This window comes from Malus sylvestris, chromosome 7 (genome assembly GCF_916048215.2).
Source record: "Malus sylvestris chromosome 7, drMalSylv7.2, whole genome shotgun sequence".
Lineage (NCBI taxonomy): Eukaryota > Viridiplantae > Streptophyta > Magnoliopsida > Rosales > Rosaceae > Malus > Malus sylvestris.
In genome coordinates this window covers 27,977,419-27,985,412 of record NC_062266.1, presented here as the reverse complement: position 1 = coordinate 27,985,412, position 7,994 = coordinate 27,977,419, and the positions used below count along the sequence as shown (strand labels likewise).

The 7,994-nt window shown below is 38.8% G+C and overlaps 1 long non-coding RNA gene across 1 annotated transcript; it reads left to right on the top strand.

Moving 5' to 3' along the window:
• The first annotated feature begins 5,857 nt into the window (after positions 1–5,857).
• LOC126629400 (uncharacterized) lies at positions 5,858–6,668 on the top strand. Its single transcript, XR_007625748.1, has 2 exons — positions 5,858–6,319; positions 6,401–6,668. It is a non-coding gene; the product is annotated as an uncharacterized LOC126629400 (long non-coding RNA).
• The last annotated feature ends 1,326 nt before the right edge of the window (positions 6,669–7,994 follow it).

Here is a 7,994-nt window from a genome sequence, read left to right as displayed (position 1 = left end):
TATACGCGCGGAGGGGAGGGTGATTTGATATTAACGAACGTGGTTTTCTGGCGGATCTCAAATTAAAATATTAATTCTAATTTTCTTCTAATTTCGGGGTCACGTCCGCTTGGCGCTAATAGTTTACGCGTAATTTCGGGGTAATTTCGTACTTTCGTCTGTTTATGTTTATGGATAAATTTGTACGGTAATGTATCCAAGTATGATTTTTTTTTTTAACAATCATATTATCTAGGTTAAGTCTTACAATAGGTCAGATATAATGTGGTTCAAAGTATAATTCTTTTGTTTTGGGCAAAATTATAGATTATAGAAAAGGGAAAGGGATTGTCATGCCCTGATCCCGACATACGTCCATGATCGACACGTGACATAACCAAATTCCCGTTTCTCTAACATACCTCACCTCCGGGATATGTACAAGCCTAATTCAATACTTGAATTGCATTGTAATTTTTGTATACTTTGGCTGCATCTAACCTTCTTGTTAGACTGCCTACATACCCTCAATAGGGATCAAGCCATTTGTAGTTCACCCTTTTCACTACACTTGAATATTCCTCACATAAACTGCCATGTCTCAACATAATACACAATTCAGCACGAGCAACATCTCAAAGAGCAATCGACGAAGCGCAATAATAATCCATGGCCATAATGGTCAACAGTCTATCATAATCATAACAATTACATCCAACATTATCCAATAATCACACCAAATAATAACACGTACAACACATTGAAATGCAGGGCTAGAGCAACACAGTTCGACCGAAGCCTACATCTCTTGACAAAGGGGATTTCGGACCACCTAACGGAACCAAGACACCAAAGGGGATTTCGAACCATCACTCAACAGAATCCAAACCAGAATACGATTCCAGACCATCACTCAACGGAATCGCGGAGTAAAAGGGATTCCGAACCATTGCTCAATGGAATCCAAACCAAGATACGATTTCGGACCATCACTCAACGGAATCGCGAAGTAGAAGGGATTCCGGACCATCACTCAACGAAATCTAAGCGGATACGATTCCGGATCATCACTCAACGGAATTGTAAAGTACAATGTACAACACCAATCAATGAAACATGACATGGATCAAGTTAGGTTACTCAAGTTACAAAGACTCAACGAAACGAGAAATGAAATAATGACACAAGGGGTGAAACATGTTTCGAAGCAACAAACCTCATGACAATGGGTTAACGGTCCACTACCATCCCTCACATTTCATCACATCAATCCAATCATACAATACAAACCATATTTCCAATGCACAAGTCAAATCATACTTAATAAAAATAGATCAATAGCCAGAAATAAAAATAACACTTCAATAGAATTCACATTTAATAGCCATAGATCTATGGCATATATATATAATATTCACATTTCAATAGAAATTTCATTTATAACCCAAATCATATTCACATATGATATTAATATAAGAAATCAAAGCAATAACTATATCACATATATTCAAGTCACTCACAGACTAAAGTGGTCCCACTAGACTTCACTTAATATTCCATGGTACTAGATTTAGTATTTAAAACGTTTCGAGACATGTTGACCAAAAGTCAACTCTCTATCAACGGTAGGGTCTACAACCCTACGTAATTCTATTCGGAAGATCTGTTTATCAGATTTCTGATCCATAACTTCCCATAGTCCATATTATACTCATAGAACCACATACTAAATTCTCATTGCGATCTGATGGTCGGATCTCCGCCAATTGCTAGAAATAGGTGGCAGTTAACAATTAATTTACCAACTTAGAAATCCAAATCAGGAAGATCCGTACGTTGGATTCCCAATCCATCAATTCCAGCTATCCTCAAATATTACGTGCTATAATGCATTAAATTTTGGTGATGATCCAACGGTCGGATCATCAATTCAAATTTTGATCAAGTGATGTATCATAATGAAACTAAGTTCAAACAATCAAACCACTTCATACATATATCAATTATGAATTCAGGGCATCTATTTGGACTTAGAAAGACATCGTCGGCCTGGCCACCCACCGTCGCACGGGCTACCGCGGGTGGCGGTCGGCTGCCCCGACTCACCGTAAAATTCAACTAATTCCAAAAATTACCAAATTTTACAGGTATATAGATCTCAATGAGTGGAACAAGTTTCATACATGTGGTCAAGTCCAATTTGGCCTGGAAATGCCCTAATTTCACTCTAACCATCGGAAACCCTAAAATGGGTGTGCTTCGATTTGACTTCCTCGATATTCCAACACCCTTACAACTGATTGGGTCTTGTTCTTGGATCTAAGGGGAGTTGATTAAGGGTGGTGGTGGGTGGTGAGACTTGCTGGAACGGCGGAATCGCCGTCAAAACTCCTTGGGTAACCCGCACGGTTTTAGACCTAAAAACCCTTAATTTTGGGTGGGAATGGAAGATGGGAGATGGTAGAAGAGGTTGCAGGTCAAAGATAGTTGAATTTTGCCTGAAAAAAAAATGATGGAAGTGGCCGAAAACCACTCCGGGTTGGCGCGGGTAAAGGGTCCACGGAAAATGGAGGGAAAAAAATCCTTTTTTCCCCCCATTGGTCCTTCCTTTCTTCCTTACTTCTAATTGGCTCCCTTTTCACTTCCACATAATTGGGCCGGTCCTCCCTTTCATTGGTCACCATTTCCACGAGAGTTTTAAAGAAAATTAAAATCTATAGTTTAGAAACACAACTTCAGATGTCCGTAACTGTACCGTTATAATTCGGACGCGTAAACGGCTTTCGCATATGCGTTCGTGAGATCGAGCTCTATTCAGAAATATAAATTGTGACCTGAAAAGATCTACGGATTTTAAATAATAAATTTCCAAACTTCAAACTTCGTAACTAGTTTAATTAAAATCTAAATTCAAATAAATTAATATAAATTCCCAAAATAACATAAAATTTCAATAATAACAATACATAGATTATAACAGTGAAATCCGGGAACAGGATTTCACATTCTTTCCCCCTAAAAAAAATTTCATCCTCGAAATTTCAATGTCAATCCCATATCCATCAATGCCACAAATCAACTGAATGACAACATCGAAATGGCGTTCACTCTTTAATTCTAATTGAATTTAGTTAACATCAAGCTTGACAACATTGAATCACAACTCACAAATACAATTATCATCGTCTCAGCATGACTTCATCACCAATCTTGCACAATCACAAAGAATTCCACTACTAACAAGAATTCTTCAATATACTCATCATTCTAGCAACCAAACCAACCAAATTTGCAATTACAAACTTTCCCCATCATCCAATTTATAGTGAATAAAGTCATAACCTTAGCCTATGAGTTTATTCAAGCTCAAAATAAATAAATCAACGAAAATCATCGTGATTCTCACCCATATACTTAGATTCCCAGCAACATTTATTGGTAGAATAATTATAAGAATTTCTAGCCATATACATTGCAAAATAATTATCAAACATCAAGCCGCAATCCTCATTGGCTAAATAAATACCAGATTATCAAACCACATCTACCATTGGCTAGATAAATACTACCACAATAACCACAAGCATTTATCATTAGTGAAACAATATCATAATTTCCAACCGGAACCCTCATTGGCCAAATAAATATCAAAATTTCAAACCAAACCGTTAGAATTGGCAAATCAAACATCAGAAATTCTGGCCAAATTGGAATTTCAAATCACAATTACTCACCACTATATATTAAACCAATCATAGCCTCGGGTTGTGATTTCATTCTCATCCATAAAATCATTGTGACTTTCATAAATACTCAAATTTCCAACCATAATTCTCATGGCCAAAAGATTTTAAAGTTTCTAGTCATAATCATCATTGGAAAAACAATAATTTAATCACCTTTTTCTTTTATGCCCATAAGTGAAATGGTTGTGTTTGTATGATTGAATGGGAGAAGAAATTTTTTAAAATATCATATTTCATGTTATAGCTTCAAAGATGAGCATTTGATTAAAGTCTCGAATTAATCTTGAATTGGGTTGATTTATGTTATACGATATGAAAATTTTGATGTTAAGATGATTGTGCAATTGTGATAAGTAGATAGAAAAGTCGTATTATACATGTGCAATTGAGAAATGTTGAATAAGGCGGAAAATGCCGTGGATGTTGATTCGGACAAAAAGGCCGAGGAATGTGGAGGAATGTTGGAATGGGTAAAATGACTTGTGGAATGTGAGCAATGGATGAGTGGGCACAAAGACTCAATGTTTCCAGGGAGAAACTCCATATATGGGTTGCGAGAATGAATTATTGAAGGGAGAAATATGTGTGATGTGTATTGGTCATGTATATTACAATCTTTTCCAGTCCAGCTTTTCAATCGGGCCGAGACCCCCGCACACCAACCTGATTCTATTACCAGCGATTCCACCATTTTTTCCGTCGAATGACCACCATCCAACACCTACAACTTCTTCCACAGCCTCCCATCTACCATCTCCACCCCAATTTGGTGATTTTTAAGCCCAAAAAACCGTGTAAAAACCGTGCTGGTGACCGGAGGTGTTGCTATAATCTACGTATTGTTATTATTGAAATTTTATGTTATTTTCAAGAATTTATATTAATTTATTTGAATTTAGATTTTAATTAAACTTGTCACATCCCGGCCCGGGCCCTCACCACATCCCGGGCTCGACTTCACCATAGAACGATATTGTCCGCTTTGGGCCCCAACAATGCCCTCACGGTTTTGTTTCTGGGAACTCACACAAGAACTTTCCAGTGGGTCACCCATCCTGGGATTGCTCTCGTTGCTATCTCGCTTAACTTCAGAGTTCCGATGGAACCTGAAGCCAGTGAGCTCTTAAAATGCCTCATGCTAGGTAGAAATGAGAATATACATATAAGACTTACGTAATCCACTCCCCTGGGCGATGTGGGATGTTACAATCCACCCCCTTTAGGGGCTCGATGTCCACATTGGTACACTTCCGGCCAGGGATTGGTTTTGATACCAAATTGTCACATCCCGGCCCGGGCCCCCACCACATCCCGGCCTGGGCCCCCACCACATCCCGGGCTCCACTGTAGCATGATATTATCCTCTTTGGGCCCCGACCATGCCCTCACAGTTTTGTTTCTGGGAACTCACACGAGAACTTCCTAATGGGTCACCTATCTAGGGATTGCCCTCGCTGCGATCTCGCTTAACTTCGGAGTTCCGATGGAACCCGAAGCCAGTGAGCTCCCAAAATGCCTCATGCTAGGTAGAGATAGGAATATACATATAAGGTTTACATGATCCACTCCCCTAGACGATATGGGATGTTACAAGGATCCTCCCCGGATCCCTTCCTCCTAATCCACACAATTACAGGATCTGTACCGTTGAAATTTGATCCAACGGCTGAAATTATTATAACTTTTAAAGTATACCCCTGTGTGAAATCTCGTTCCTAGACTTCACTATTATAATCTACGTATTTGAATTATTGAGATTTTATATTATTTTTTGAGAATTTAGATTTATTTATTTGAATTTAAATTTCAATTAAACTAGTTACGAAGTTGAAGTTTGGAAATTAATTATTTAAAATTCATAGATGTCTTGAGGTCACAATTTATATTTTCAATTAGAGCTCGATCTCATGAACGCGTGGGCGCAAACTGTTCGTGAAATAGAGTTATAACGAATAAGTTATGAACGAGCAAAGTTATGGATGAAATTGTCATTTGACCATAATATGGAATGCTCCACAAAATCTAGAAAGCCATGTGGATGGTTGTGATGGAGAAAGGAAAGAGATGGATAGCTGGATTGAAAGAAAAGAAGAGAAATGAGGGTAAAGGGCGGCCAATCAGAGAAGAAAAGGGGAGGATGTGAACCAATGAGAGGGGAGAGTAGGGAGAGAAATGAAATGGGGTGAGAAACACCCAACATGATTTCCCCCTTTTGTGACTTGTGTACCCGCGACCCGACCCGCCCTCTGTGACTATTCTGACGGCTATTCCGTCCAATTTCCTGGCTTTCTTCAACCTCTCATCACCACCAAACTTCATCACCACATCACAGCATCCAATTCTAGCTAAAATCGACGAAAATTGATTGTGATTTCACAAGGGTTTTACACCTTGGGTGCCGCGAGGAACCATGTCGAGATCTACCAAATGTGAAACGTTTTCCTCCAATTATCACCACCAATGGAACAAAGCCTAAACAACATTAGAGGCGGCAGAGCACCGGAGGTGACGGATCGAAGTCACCCAAATCAAGGGTTTTTGGCGGTTCGTGGGCAATTTGAGGTGTTTCCCGGTCAAATTGGACTTGGCCACAGGTATGAAACTTGTTCCTCTCATTGAATTTCTAAGTTTGTGAAACTAATTGTTGACCGTTACCTAATTCTATAAATTGACAGAGATCCAACCGTCGGATCTGGATGATAATTTAGTATGTTGTTCTATGAGCATAATATGGACCTTGGGAAGTTACAGATATGAAATACGATGTGCGTATCTTCCGAATTAAATTGTTAGGGTGTGGACCCCGCTATTGACGTTTGGTCAACAGGTTTTGAACCATTTGAATTTCTAAAATTAGTATTACTAGAGATTCGATGAAGCTTTACGGACTTGTCTCAGTGAGTGACTTTAATATATGTGATATGGTGATTACCCGATTCTTTATATTAATACCATTTGTGGATATGACATGGTTTTATAAATGTGTTTTCTGTTAAAATGTGATTCTTTTATAATTGGCCATCGATCTATTTTTATTAAATGTGATTTGATTCATGGATTGGTAATATTTGTGGAAAAGTGATTCGAATTGCATATTGAAATGTTTTGTAAATTAAGGGCTAGTAAGGGATTATGATCCTGCTTAGTTAATCTGCATTGTAGGGTCACTAGTGGTCCTACTTAGTTAATCCGCATTGGGGGACCATACTATATAGATCGCGCTTGGTTAATTCGCGTTGGGCGATCCTTATGGCCATTTATACTGAGGGGTGATCATGCTTGGTTAATCCGCGTTAGGTGATCACTTCCTAACAGTTCTGTAGGTGTGACTCTGCTTGATTAATCCGCGTTGTGGGGTCACTACCTACCTAATTATCTTGACCCTACTTGGTTAATCCACATTAGGGGGTCACTAATGGTTCTGCTTGGTTAATCCGCATTGGGGGACCATACTATATGTGGATCGTGCTTGGTTAATCCGCGTTGGGCGATCCTTATGGCCATGTATGCTTAAGAGTGATCATGCTTGGTTAATCCGCATTGGGTGATCACTTCCTAACAACTGTAGGAGTGACTCTGCCCGCATTGGGGGGTCACTACCTACTTGGTTACTTTCTCAGGGGTGACTCTGCTTGGTTAATTCGCTTTGGGGGGCCACTTCCTGTTTGGTTACTTATGTAGGCTTTGGCCGAACTGCGTCCCTCTAGCCCTAGTTTTTAATGTACATATGAACGATGTTTTTTTGAGAATCTTGTGGTTTGAATTAGAAAAGTCGTTGGATGTCTGGGTGACTTCTTCAGAGTTTTCAGCAACTTGATTATGATTTCATAAAGCATAATTCTTTACTTGATGTTTATAGATTGTGATCGATAGTCTGTTTTTATTGAATATCACATATTTGTATTATTGTCACTCACTCGAGTTTCGCAACTTATCCAAGTTCTGATTTGCCCAGTGCACAATTTTCATGATGTAGGCACTGATTGTACATGCGAAAGGTCTGGGTAGATTACGAGAAACTGATTGATATTTTGGTTTCGTTGAGTGGTCCGGAACCCGATGTGGTTGGGTTCTGTTGAGTGGTCCGGAATCCTTACTCTTGCACATTTCCAAAAGGTTAGTCTAGAACCCTAGATTCGGGTGAATATGAATTGTCAACATTAGACCTTGTGAATATAAATTAGTTTTGCCATGTTATTACTCATGATCCAAGTAGGAAATTATATAGAGTTCTTTAATTAGATTCATAAAATGATATGTTATCGCATT